At 38.2% G+C, this 15,133-nt stretch overlaps 1 protein-coding gene across 1 annotated transcript in view; it reads left to right on the top strand.

Annotated features, from left to right (window-relative positions):
• The window catches only part of LOC138503895 (mucin-5B-like), a 365,999-nt gene that overhangs the window by 34,954 nt on the left and 315,912 nt on the right, over positions 1-15,133 (top strand). The window lies entirely within an intron of this gene.

Genomic DNA, 15,133 nt, shown 5'->3' with positions numbered 1-15,133 from the left:
CCAGATTACTAATTGTAATATTGTTTTTTCTCAAATTCATTTTTATAACATGTCTTTCTTTGTGATTCAATAAATATTCCACATCCAGATCTATTGGAAAAGTATCCCTTTGAAAAAAATCGATATTTTCCACTTGGCTTTCCCAAACATCATTTGTTACATGAAACAATGTTAATCCCCCAATTGACACAATTGCATCCTTTGGAACCTGTAAATAAAAAACATTATATTTTACCTGTTTACCCACGTATGTTCCATGGTTTAAATGTACTACCGTCATGTTCTTTAAGCAGGTGCTGACCAACCATTTACCTCTGACCATCTTAGCCTGTGCCATTTCCTCACTCCCCATATTACTAATAATCACTTCACATCCCTCTGATATACTTGGGTCAGATTTCAAACCACAAATAGCATCTGTGGCATCAGGAACAAACGGTTTACCTGGACACATATAATTTTGTTCTTTAAATGTTACACATGTTTCCAGGTTTGGTATTAAATAAACTTCAGGTTCCCATGACTGAAATGCCACCACTTCTGGAGTCTTAATCTTAATGAATTTGTCCTCTTGCCAAAATCCCACATTGTGTACCCACTTCGTTTGATAAATAAGTTCAGGGGCTACATATGGGATGCATAGCAAAAATCCGATCTCTAGTCTTTCCATGTCCACATATAACGGCATTGCATTCCCCATTTCGAATGCAATTTTTACCTGTATTATGTCAATTTTCCTCCTGGTCAATCTTTCTATCATTTGACGAATGATATCCTGCGAAACAAAATACAATGGAATATGTCCTTGAATCAATTGTGAAACTGCAGTTTGAACGTCTCTCATATAATTCGTTAATAGTTTTATCAACAGGACTCATTATGTTCAATATTTCATTTAAAGTTCTGTCATGCTTAAGTATTATTTTAGTCGCCCGTTGCATTACATCCGCTTGTTCATTTAGAATGATTGCAGTTTCATTTATGAATCTTACTTGTTCATCCAGTCCCCCTCTAATTCCATCTAATGTTTTTTGTATTATTTCTAGGTCAATACTCAGTTGTTGTGCTTTAGTACTCAGTGTTCCTACCGAAATAGAATTGGCTGTTGATATTGTGGTACCTATTATTGCTCCAACTATAGACATTACCATTGATATCGCGAGCATCACCGCACCTCTCTTTCCTCTCTTCTTCTTAATGTCTGCTGAATTCACGAATGTTTTTTCCAATTGCATTAATATATCTCTTATTGACTGCTTAGTGTCCTCTTTTCTTATTTCCAGCCACTCTTTAGTCTGTTCAATCTTAATTCCGGTATTGTTCAAGTGTTTTTCAATCAAAATCTCAGGATTTAATGGTATGTATATATTTTGGAAACTCATCCTTCTATCACTCATGATGAATCCGGGTGCCTCTTCCACCGCAATACCAGATGCTGGTCCAGGTTCAATGACAACCTGTGCTTCTGAATTCTTGAAGATCCCTCCAAATATCATCATCATTAACTATATCATCGGTATCCTCTTCAATGCTGATCGCTTTGCAGCCTTGGTCTTCACCCCTCTTTGGGGCTTTCTCGGAATCCGTCCACATGGGCTCCAGGACTCCATCGTCTCCCGTGGGCTCTGATCCCGGAACCTCCGACCAAATAATGTTAATTTTCTAAATCAAAATAGAAAATAAACAAATTAAGTACATAGCACAATATTAACTTCACCCTTTTGCCAAAAATAAAACATGCTTGGTAAAAATATTTCATTTTTTTTTTCTATTATTTTATTATTTTTTTTTTCTTTTTTTTTTTAAATTAAACACAAGTTAAAAAAAAAAAACAAGCACACATAAACAGCATTCAATATTTAATACATTTTCTCTCTGCACACCAACCATGAGCTTCCGTTATATGTGCATTTATTTATTTATTTATTTATTTATTTATTTATTTATTTTATATTATATATTTTTACATATACTACAGTGTTTATGTGCCATCATAACAATCAACTGTTTAACTTCTTTGTCACTGCCTCCTGATTACACCCATTTATTTTCTCTTTTTGTGTTCAAGGGACTTTATCTGTTTCTACATGCTCAAGCTGCCTGATCTCATGTCTGGGATGGCATGGTTTGATTTGATTTACATGGACAAACTGCTCTATTGCTGTTTCACCTTCATTTTTCAAAATTTTATACACTACAGGAGAGACCTTATCTATAATTTGAAATGGCCCCTGCCAGGCTGCTAGAAATTTAGAATTTTTCTGTTTACTTTTTCCAAAATGAAACTTGTACACCTGATCCCCTACACTGTATTCCTTTACTGATGTCTTTTTATCATAATAAGATTTTTCACTGTCAGCAGCTCTTCCCAGATTTCTCTGCACAAAAGCAAATGCATGTTGCAAATGCCTCCTCAGTTCATCAATATATTCATGAACTGTGGATGCACTCACAAGGGTTTGCTCATGTGTTCTGTATAGTAGGTGTTGTGGTAACACCATTTTCCTACCTGTTAAGACCTCATGGGGGCTAACACCTGTTGCTTTGGCAGGAGTCGACCTGATTGCCATCAAAACCAACGGTAAACGTAAATCCCAGCTGGAACCTGCTTCTGCCACAAATTTCTTTAAAATATCCACAACAGACCTATTGCTTCTTTCAACTGTATCTGAAGACGCCGCCCGATATGCGATATGTAGTTTCCTTTTCACACCTAGTATTTGCCATACCTTACTCATTAAAGTACTTGTGAAATGACTTCCTCTGTCTGACTCAATTCTTTGTGGCAACCCAAACCTTGAGAACACATGGTTCACCAGCAATGTGGCTGCTGTTTGCGCACTACAAACTGGTGCAGGAATGCATTCAATCCACTTCGACATCAAACATACCACACTCAAAATATAACGGTGTCCTCTGCTCGACCTTTTTAAAGGACCGACATAGTCTATTTGCAAATCTGACCATGGGAGAGTTAGGCCTCTTTTCATCAATGGTGCTCTATGCATTGGTGAAGCAGGTTTAAATTGGGCGCATACTAGACATCCTCTAGTATATAATTCCACATCTTGGGACATATGTGGCCAGTAAGCATAATCTTTTAGTATTTCTAATGTTTTTTGTGAACCTCTATGTCCTGCAGTTATGGAATCATGTGCATGGTGTAGCATTAGTCCTCTGAATGAAAGGGGTACTACCCACTGTATTTGTCCTGTTATGGACTCTCTAATCATGAGTCCATCCTGTAATCTAATTCGTGTTTTGTTCTTTAAGAGCACCCTCAACTCTTCTTTTCCCATACAATCATTTTCTGTTAAAGGATTTTGTTCGGGGTCTATCAAATGATTATAATAGATTCCCAAAATTTGATCATTATTTTCTGCCTCAATCAAATCTTGGTCTGGCGTGTCATGACTCCACTGTACCACCGGTTCATCTACCTCCTTTGGTGCTTTAGAACGTGTGACTGCATCAATTTGTATTTCACCCATTAAATAATCAATAGGTAGCAATTCTCCCATCACAGCCCCAATCTTAGCCAGGTGGTCTGCCTTATCATTTCCCTCCTTATCCTCTCCTGGTGTTTTTAAATGCCCACGAATTTTTCTCCAGTATATTGTTAACTTATTCTCTGACACCAATTTGTCTATGGCTTGTATCATTTTTCCATGCTTAAGTGGCTTTTTGTTATATGTAACCATGCCTCTTGCTTTCCAACCAGGCAAATACTCCACAAAGCTATTCCGTGCATAGTCAGAATCAGTCACCACGACAATTTCACTGAACTTTTTATCAACTGCAGTAGCAATTGCTTTATAAATGGCTGCCAATTCCGCCACCTGACTGCTCCTATCTCCAATCCTCATCTCTATACTGGGGACACCTTCACATTTCAACCAGACATTTCCTATTCCTGCCACTAACTTTTTATTACTGTCATTTTCAATGTGAAAAGCACAACCATCCACATATACAGTTGGCAAATCCTTGCATGTTTTTTCATCAAAAGCTTTGTGTGGTGATTGTTCAAATTCCTGCAAACTAGTTTCTACTTCCATTTCATTTGGTATTTGTTCAGCTGCACAGTCATGTAAGTCAGCTAACCCTTGAGCAATTGGGTTCTTTTTATTTTGTCCATATCTCACTTCTACGGGAAAACCTTGTAATGCTAGCGTCCATGAAGTGATTCTGGATTGCGCTAGATTACCTGATCTAATTCTTTTACTCTCTAAAAATTGCAAAGGTTGATGATTTGTTCCAATAATTACCTTTTCTCCCTGAACAATGGGGCGGAAATGTTGTAGCTCCCACACAGTGCTTAATAGGGCCTTTTCACATTCATTAAATTTCATTTCAACTTGGGAAAATGCCTTACTTGCATATGCAATGGTTTTGTGATTCAAATCGTGTTTTTGTGATAACACTGCTGACATACAATGTTCAGAAAAACCTATTTCTATGAAGAAATCCCTGTCCTTTATGGGGTATGCTAAACATGGTGCCTTTACAAGACATTCCTTTAATTTAGCCACTGCATCAGACTGCCCTTTTTCCCATTTCCAGGGAGTATTCAGTTTAAGCAGTTTAGTCAATGGTTGAGTGATTTCTGCATAATTTTCAATGAACTTTCTGTTATAGCCTGTCATCCCTAATAAACGTTTTACTCCTTTCACATTTTTAGGATCTTTTAATCTTTGTATGGCCTCTATTTTCTTCTTTTGTGGATTTAGCCCATGTTCAGTCACTTCATGCCCTAGAAAGTTCACTTTTTTCTTGCACCATTGTGCTTTTTGCAAAGATACTTTGGCGCCTGCTTTCTGCAATTGGCCAAGTACATGTCTTATTTCATCAAAATGGCTTTTCAGGCTTTCATTTTTTATCAGGACAACGTCCACATAAACTATTGTTCCTCTTTCCGCTGCATCCGGCATGGCCTTTCTCAAAAATATGCCAAATTCACTCCCACTATTGATGTACCCGAACGGAGCTCTAAGCCAGGCATATTGAGTCCTGTCAAATGTAAAGGAAAATAAATGTTGTATCTCCTCTGCCAATGGCACGCACCAATATCCAGAGGTGAGATCTAATGTGGTAAATACATTTGAACCATGTACCTGAGCTAGGCCCTGATCAATGAATGGCAGTGGCCATCTAGATATTGGTACTCTTTTATTTAACTCTCTCAAGTCTGCACACAGCCGCCATTGACCATTTGGCTTTAACACACCTAAAATAGGTGTATTGGATGTGCTATGAATGGGCCTGATGATTCCCCGCGATTCCAAATTTTTAATAATCTCTGCCAATGATTCTAAACATGCCAGCGGTAGTCTATACTGGCGTACAAACACTGGGTTTCTGCTACACCCTTCTGGTAGTGTGGCCACATGTAAATCAGTTAAACCACAATCATAAGCATCTTTTGCAAATACATCCTTAAACTCCATAAATATCTCCCTTAGATCGTCCCTCTCTTCATTGCTTTCACATACATCCGCTAAGGAGATCTGCTCTTCTACCATTTTGGAAAATTCTGGAAAATCTTCTGGTAAGGGAATCTCGGCGCTTTCCTCTAACTGTGTGGCTGTGTCTTTTTGTAAAGCTGCCACTTTTAAATATTTTGGCATATCAGCTTCCACTTCAATGGGCTGATTTTCTGTTTCATTTTCATTTAAATTAAATATTATGCAATCCTCTTGATGGCAGCACACTGTCTCATTTGAATCATAAGGATACACAGAGAATCCAGGTGTTCCTTGGCATCTACATATTTTTCAGGAATAATCCCAATCACCATGTTATTTAAATCTCCCGTATAATGTGATTTTTGTATGGCCATTCCTAATGGGGAGTTTTCCTCTAAATGAATATCCTGACAACCTTTATTATTTACCATGATTTTTACAGATCCCTCACCAATGTCTACCAATGGAATGTATTCATAATCCAGGCCTTGCTGTTTTATGGATTCATTCAGGCATACAAATGCATCAGAGCCTTTCATCTGCTGTCCATTTTTGCATTTCAGTGTTGTTGCAAACTGTTTTGTAAATGCAGGAATAATAGTATTTTTCCTCATTTGTAATTCGATTGCATAAGGAACCAGTTGTGCACAATGATAAGCCCTTCTTTTGTCTTCAAATTCAGGTGCCGGACCACCTAGGCTTGACCATATTTTTTGATTAAGGAAATCTAACACCATACACATTCTGTGCATGATGTCATTGCCCATGTAAAATTCATTTTGTGCTCCACTCACTATCCAGACATTATGGTAAATTGTTTTCTGCCCAATGCTAATTTTAAGCATGCATCTGCCTGCAATTCGGTTTTCAAAGTCTGGACTGTCCAACCCAGAAACATATTGGTTTTTAACCCTAAATCTCGGGATTTCTTCCCTTTCCATTATTTTTTGCAACCATTTCTCATTAATGAAACTCCTTTCATGTTCAAGCGCTAAAGTGGCTTTTATTGTTTTAAAATAGTCATTTATACCAACATGAACCCATGGTTGCTCATCTTCCATGTGTATTTCTGCCAGAGTGGTAATGTGTTTTTCTGAATCTGTTTTAGGAACAATATTCTGTTTGCACGTTTTCTCTTTTAAATAAAAACGTAATGTGTGCTCCTCTATGGCAGTCTGCCAATCTTTCCTTGGGTCCAAGTATATTAGTACAGGTAGTTTTTCATTGTCGCTCTGCATTTTGTCTTGACACATTAATATGACAGTGACACTAGGTATGCAGCTATTCTGGAGATATACCTCCACAGCATCATTTGTTTTGGCAACGGTGTGACATTCATTTATATTGCTGTTTTGTGATTTTAGTTTCTTAGGCCTCGATGGTTTTTTGGTTAAGGACCACAGCACTCCATTCACCCCATCTATGAGAGGAGACAATCTTTTCAGGCAATCTGTCCCCATCAGAAATGGAATTTCACAAATAGATGTGATCAATACCTCTTGTTTCATTCTGTGCTTTCCTATTTTTATGTCAACCTCAGTTACACCTATGATGGGCACCTCCTCCCCATTAAAGTTATGCACTGGGCCTTGATTTTCCTTCACTGTGATCTGACTCTGTGGAGGTCTCCCTTCATTGATACTCTTTACCAGCTCCTTGGACATAATTGTGGCCTGTGCGCCAGTGTCAATCATAGCAAAGGTATGGCATTTTTCTTCTACAGTGATGGGTGCATAATATCTGTCCTCAACTTCCTCTAATACACATAAGAAATGTGAATTCTTACTGATTTCAGGGCTCACCTTTCTCAGGTCTTTTTCACTTTTGGCTAAGCACATTGGTAAATGAAAAGACATTGTTCCCTCCTTTTTACCCATTTCTGTGCGAGAGATTTTATTCATTTCTCCATGTTCAGAGGTTTTTTGGAGTGTGGCCACTGTTCGCCCATCCATCTGGGTAACATCAGAGACCACATTACAATCCTCCAACTGAACATGTGTAACAACATCATTCAGCAATTTGTCATTTTTTAATTCTGTGCATTTGTGATCATTTAGTGTGATACCAGCCCTTTCAGCCTCTTCAAAAATATGTGGCTCAAAGAATTCTTCAGGTGATTGACTTGTACCCTCCTTTTGAGTATTTCCTTTTTCTGTCTGTGTTTGGTCATTGTTTTGCTTGCCCAGGGAAGGAGCTATAGCATCCCCACTTACTCCCTGTTCACTGGTATTCCCCATGCATGAATCATTTTTCTTAAATCTGTCCCTTTGTTCTTTTGGAATTCCTGATGTTTCTTTTTCATTTGTGCAAATCTTTACTGTTTTATTTTGCTCTAAGTTAAACCGTACTTCTTTTTTAGAAGTATTTGCACTTTCTGTCACAATTTCATTTACTGGTACTTTCATTTTTAATCCATTAGGCATCTCAGAGTCGTTATGCAAAATTATATCAGAGCAATCTGTCATTTTGGCACTGCAGTTATCATGAGTACTTAGTCACTTTTCGGAAGCCCCCCGGTCATTGCTATGGCCATCAGCCCCCTCTTTGGAAGGTTGTTTTTGCGCTGTATAGAGCTTTCCTATTTGCTCAGCTAACATTTTCACTTGGGCCTCAAGGCACTGGAACCTTTCCATCTCTCTAGGATCCTCTTTCTGTGGCCTAGGTCGATATTGGTTGTTTTCCCCCTGATTGGATCTATTCTGATACCTCTCAGGTGATTGATGTCGGTTGGGATGGTTTCTGAACTCTTGATTCATTTGTGGAGGGGAGCGGGTTGCACCCATCCTTTGATTATAATCCCCTGGTGGGGAATCATTGTACTGGCGTGGACTGTAGTTCACGTTTTGCCTCATGTCCTGTCTCTCAGATTGTGGGTACTGGCCCCTATGTTGATTTCCATTATCAGTAAATCGATCCACATATCGGGGCCTATCCTGATTACCATATATCATGGTGCTGGGATCAAATCTGCTCTGTGTCCCCAATGACTGTTAGGGACCATCATTTCTTTGATCTTGATTTTGTCTCTGGTTATTGTTCATACCTGCCATATCAGGCCGGTATCCTACCCGGGGTCTGTCCCCTAAATACCTAGGGCTGATGTAGCTCTCTATATTACTAGGATCATGTGATTGGAACATTGGTACAGGAAATGGCGATCTTTGTTGATTACCCCTTTGTTCAGGTGTCACATTATTTTTACCTTGGCTTTGAGCAGACTCAAGGGACATTTTGGCTGACCTGATTTCCATTACTGTGGCTGAGGGTTCTTTAGATTTAGGTCTAGTATCTTTCATTTTATCACTTTCTCTACCCTGACAATAGAGTACCTCATATAGTTTTGTGCTTTGATGTACAATCCATTCAAGGGACTTGTCACGGTCAAATTCACGGACCAATTGGGATATGATGTCTTTCTGTAGCCCATAGAAGTATGCAGTTTTAAACTCATTGGAATTTGAGTCAAAAGATACATCAAAGCGAGAAAATGCTCTTTTTAAGTCTTGTAAAAATTGGCGAGGGTATATATTAGGTCCAGCAGTAATTGTGTACGCGACTTTCTTTGCCTCCTGCAATGACTGAAAAGGAGAAAAATGACGCCTAATTTCTTTTTCAAACTCCAGCCATGTCATATTCTGCTGTTCATTTAATCCCCTTATAATGCTGGCCGTCGGGGCATCTAAAGTTAAATGAAAATATTGTCTGTACTGTTCCTTAGGTATCTGGAGTGCTTTAAAAATGTCATGCACCGCTTCTAAGTGATCCTCAATGCAGCATTCACCTCCCTTTTTAAATGGTTTGATCAGGGCTTTAATGGATTTCATTATTTTTATGGGGCTACTTGTTGCAATGCATGGAATTGCACTATTTTGTGATTCAATCCTGTTTTCAGGTGTATGAGATTGGTGGCTGCCCCCAATGGGAGTATCAAATCCCCCAAGGGCGCTGCAACCAAGTTCAGTCACCGGCCCAGTCACTGGAGCACTAGCTCTTTGGGCAGAGCTAGAATTCACCTCCACTCCATTGAATGTGGTACCGTGCCGCCTCTCCTGGGATCTGGGAATGCACATTTGCTGTTCTAAGTCCTTACACTTATTAAGGAGTCTGTTGGCTTCATCTTGCAAATAGTTGTTTTCACCATTAATTTTATTAATCACCTCCTGCATGTCGCACATTTGCATTTGGCATTCATTGAACTCTTTATTTCTCTTGTCTCTTTCTTGAATCATTTTAATCATTTCTTGTTCTGCATTCTGGAGATCACCTTCTTTTTCACAATGTTCTTTTTGTAAAATCTGCATTTCTGAAACAACCTCATCTTTATCCCGTCTAATGTGATCCACTAAGGCTTTTAAGTGTGCCGATTCTTGCTCACTATCTTCAAATTGTTTCTTGCTTTTGGATAACTGAGTATCAAAGTCTCTGCATTTTAATTGCATGTCTTTTTGGCATACATCCAATTCTGCTCTCAACATTTCCTGATTTTTACTTGCCCCCTCTAATTCAGTCTTTAACCTGTTAATTAGCTGAGTATCATTCTCTTGCATTCGCAGGGACTTGTTTAAAATAAACCATATTTTGCCGCATAGCCGTATTAAACAGTCTTTCTCTGCACTTTTATCGGCTGCATTCAATAATCTTGTAAGGCAGACCTGAATTATGCTGCCTTCTGCAAAAATATTGTCTAGTTTTTCTTTCTGCACCTCACCCTGAATGCGGTTACTCCATTCTAACGTGCTATTTGACGACCAATTCCCATGTGCAAACAACTTTGCCTCTAAATATTGCACTAGATCTGAGAATGTGGTTTCCCTTTGTGACATTCTGAAATTCGTTTTTAGTGGCACACTGCTATTATAAAATGGGTTCCCTTTCATGTGCAAATGGCAGTGTGAGACACACTTGCCACGCCCAGTAGGTACTCTATGATCACTTTCCCGGCCTGCAACGCACCATAAATATGTAGGGTATTTTGTGGAGATTTGGGGCCTGACGGTATTTTATTACCGCCGAAAAATAACTTAGCAATAATCACTCCTTGTATTCAGATTTGGCCATGTGCAACAATAATACAGTGGACATGCATTATTTCAGCACCTAGACATGCATATTTGGTATGCGTGGTTGGTATGCGTGGTTGGTATGCGTGGTTGGTATGCGTGGTTGGTGGAATTTTGGTGAGCATAATTCCCTTGTTTTATTTGTGGCCCCAATGTCCAGAATCCCTTATCTTTGCTTAGATTTTTCGTGTAATCACTAGAGAGACCTCAGACCTACATTTTAGGAATACCACATTTTCAGTGTTAGTGTTAGTGTGCCACCATGGGCGATCTCAGTGACTTATTTACGACAAAGAGCTATATGTGGTAATTTTGTGGTAATTTCCACTACCTTATATACGGTAGGGAACTATGTTCAGAGAGTCCCTCTTCCCGTTGGCTCATGTACCTCCAACGAGCTATGCTACAAACAATCACTCTCAACTGTCCATATTGAATATGATCATGCACACATCTGTCTTAAAATGACAATTGCATTGTTTAAAAATCTCCCCTCATCATCAGCACTGTATTGGTAAATAGAAGACACACCACCCGTCTGCTTTCAAATATTTTTCTGTATTATAAAAGTTGCATTTAAACACGATCTCACTCTTTACAGAAATAAATAAAACAGCACATTAACAGCATTGTCTGTAATACACTGAAAAAAAAATGGCGGAGAACAGAACACAATTTGCAACATTAACGTGTGATTAAGGTACCGGAATCTCCTTTCCTACTCTGACTGAACATTCTCGTACACACTCAGCTCCCACACTTATGTAATTACCTTATCTGTTCAGAGTTTTCTTCAGCTGTTCTCTTTCTGAATGTGGCTCCCTTGAAGATTAACCCCAGTGAAAAGGAGCGCCTTTCCTTCTCAAACCGGGGTCATTGCCTGGAATTCTCAGCTTTTGCAGATAGGAATGCTCCAACCAGGAAAAAGGTCTTTCGCCCAGCTCTGCCAAATCTTGACTGCCTTTCTCTCTCCTCAAACTCCCCCCAGCAAAACTCTGATCACTCCCTCTAGCATGATACTTGCTATGACGCTGCTCCAATCAGAATCAATCATGCCATCTCCTCCTTCTCTACACAATGGCTCATTTTTATAGTAATACTTTGTAACCAACTGATTTCCTGTTCTTTCGAGCTCTTTTGCTTCCTGTAATTATGTGGACAGGGCAGCAGAGAAAAAAATGGATGTGCGTTTAAAAGTTCACTTTCAGAATAGGCCTAATTCTGCAGTGGAGACACATTTTTATTAGTGGATTATGTTTCATTAGTCAGGTTAGTTATAAGTAATGTTAGTTATTATTTTCAAATGTGTCTCTCGCACCATAGGCATTTCAGGTGAAAAATAGTGTGCATTTTTGAATGTGCACGTGTGCTTTTAACTGTAAAAATAGATTTGCATCTTATATGTTAAAATCGTTTTTGACTGAATAGCCTGTCTTTCCTTGTTAATCTGGTAACACATATAGCAATGCACCGCACCCTTGTGGAGGTGCTGCAAAAAAAAAAATTGCTACCTGTGCAGTAGTGCTGTACTCTGTGCTGTAACACGCCAAATATCCTTACAGCCAGTAGCCAGATTGGCCTTGACTCAAACAATCTGGCCACTGCCCATAACCATACGCTATATCTTAGTCACCAAAGGTAGATCACTATTTTGTGTACCTATATTATGACACTTTGAACAAATAATACACACATATTTTTTAAAGTGTCAAAAAGAATGTACATAAAATAGTCATATAATTTAGCCCCCACTTGAAAAAATCGATTCAGACATTAAGGACATTTTGGGTGTTTAATCATTCTAAAATATTTTGTGCAAATTCGTCAAACAGCAACAAAGTTATAAGCCATCTAAAAATGTTGAGACCCATACTCTTATTTTGCGCCCTCTTCACAAAATCCAACCAAACTTTGCAAAAACATTAAAATCTGGGCCTTAAATCTGTTTGAAAACTTGTGTACACATTTGTAAAATGGCACTACATTTCTAAGACTATCAAATATTTTGGGATACCCCTCTAATTTTGTTGCATCTTGGCAAAACAGAACCAGACTTTGTAGAGTCATTCAAAGTGAAGTGTGGAATAATATAACCTCACGTTTTTAAACATACAGTCAGCAGGCACTTCTGCTGTTCGTGGACATCACGCCAGGACCTGATTTGTCCAGATGGGTGTCTTCTGACCTACATTTAGGCCATTTTAAATAAAAAAATGACTAGACGGATTTTCACCAAATTTACAAAAAGCATGTGTTGGGAACCAAGCCACCACTCCTCGCCCAAATTTGGTGAAATTTAGTCCAGTGGTTTGGGCTGTTGGAGTGAGCACATTTCTTTTGCTGTTGCGTCTATGAGGAAAACATTTTGGGACCCCTTCTATAACTTTGCCCCTCCTGGATGAAACCTCACCAAACTTCGAGGAATCAATTAGAGGGGACCATATACTTTTTCAGCAAAGTCTGGTAAGCATTCGTCTAGAGGGGGCAAATTTGTAAACCACCCAAAAGTGTTCGTCCTATCGGTTGAGCATCTTAACCATAACTACACGTTCGCTACCGCAGACTGCGCAATATATACATATATATATGCAAAATAAATCACTTTGTCAGCCGAATTAAGGTATTGACTTGCTGATTTCTTCTGGATCAACATTCTATTCAACCCTTGGCTAACACGGTACAAACAAACTGAACCATAACTCGCACCACCTCTGTGCACTTCTTATACTAACACCCAGTGACATCTCAAATGTCATTAATGAAATCACCAATGACATCACATATCACATTAATTGTGATAAAAAGTCTCTAAAAGGGGTTGTGTTTATAATGTTAGTAACAAGATGTGAAGGGTGATCGGGAGATCCACCATGAACTACTTAATGTATGAAAGAATGTACCCATCTCTACAAAACACAATAGTGGAGTGTTGATTTTAATACAGGACCCTATTCATACATACAGATAGGCAATGGCTGCAGCAATAACTGTAGAAATACAATATTTTTAATTTGGTAATTTTGCATGGTAAAATAATGAATGGAACCTTTTTAGTAATTAGAAAGATTGAAAAAATAGCTAATAGCTAATAATTGAAGACTTACTACATACGTGTGCTAGTACAAACAGTACACATCAACACCTACAATGCATAAGAATCCGAGGCACATACAAGGAAACTTAAGTAAGGAGGAAAGAAAGAACACCAAAAAATAACAGTAACTTTAGACTTCAGTGCACAAATGATTTGTGTGTTTGAGGCTTGCCTTTTTCACCATGTATGTATATCATGAATGGAGGCCAAATCCTAAGGAAAGTGCCTTAACAACATACAAGAAGGTTCATGTGTACATATGTAACACTTTGTAATTGGTAAAATTGTCTTTATCAGTGAACAAAATCACTTGGCCTGAATATGTCATTGAACAAAAAGAAGTGGGCCAGATATGTGATGTCATCAGTGATGTCATCAATGACAGTTGTGATGTTATCTTTGATGTCCAGGGTGTTAGTCTTAGCAGTGTACAGAGGTGCTGTGAGTTATGGTTGGTTAGCATACCATAACTGGCAAATTTCAAGGGTTTTTCGGTTTTAATTGTAATGATAACGTCCCTGTTACAAAGTTTTTTCACCTAATTCATGTTTTTTGTTTGGTGGAACTTAACCATAACGTCCCTTTAACAAAGTTTTTTCATTGAATTTCATAGTTTTTTACTAGTGCCCCTTTAATTTGCTACAAGTTCCTTATAGTATCACCCTCCTAATATGTCAGATATGGAGTCCATGGACAGCACAGTGGCTCAAGACTCAGGATCATAGGGGAGACCCAGAAAAGATGTACCCATCAACCAACAAGCAGATGTACCTAAAATCACAGCTAAAGTTTACAACATGCAAATATACCTTTTTGTACAAACACTCACATTAAAAAATACAAATTATTTCTTTATATAACACACATTATGCACCAATTACAAACCATAACTGTACACTTCAAATAATCGCCTTGCAACAACTCTGCATACAGATTAAGAAACTCCAGGTGCTTATTGGACAACACATTCTCACTAAATAGTAGGTGCATTATATTTATTTATCTTTTATTAGCTTTGATTACATGAACATGTGTTATAAAACATAAGCCCTTTTATTCTCACTGAACTGGCAAGCACACTAGAATGGTTAGAGGAGAACTTCCCAATAGAAGAAATGAGCAACGATAAAATCTCCAATATTATACAATAGATATTTTAATCTAAACAAATAATGCATTTTGTACACACCTTATTAAAATAATCATTCCTATTTCTCTTACAGGTCAAAATGTTCATGAACAAACCACACCCCAGTTGAATTATAACCAATCCCCAGAATTACAAACAGAAGCCTTATCCCCCACTGTAAATAATCAAATCATGAACTTGTACAACAAATTAGATGAACTTTGCAATGATTTGAAAGAACTTGTACAGTATGTGAAAAATCATGTGATTAAAAATGTTCTCTATCCCTTCTTGCAGCTGTCCCCCGTATCTCCATCAATCATCCCCAGCAAATTGGGAACATTTTTTAATGAAAGACGCTTTGTTTGTTTGTTTGTTTGTTTTA

This window comes from Ambystoma mexicanum, chromosome 11, assembly GCF_040938575.1.
Source record: "Ambystoma mexicanum isolate Mex_15411 chromosome 11, UKY_AmexF1_1, whole genome shotgun sequence".
Taxonomy (NCBI): domain Eukaryota; kingdom Metazoa; phylum Chordata; class Amphibia; order Caudata; family Ambystomatidae; genus Ambystoma; species Ambystoma mexicanum.
The sequence above is the reverse complement of the archived record's forward strand: the minus strand, read 5'-3'. Positions and strand labels throughout refer to the sequence as shown.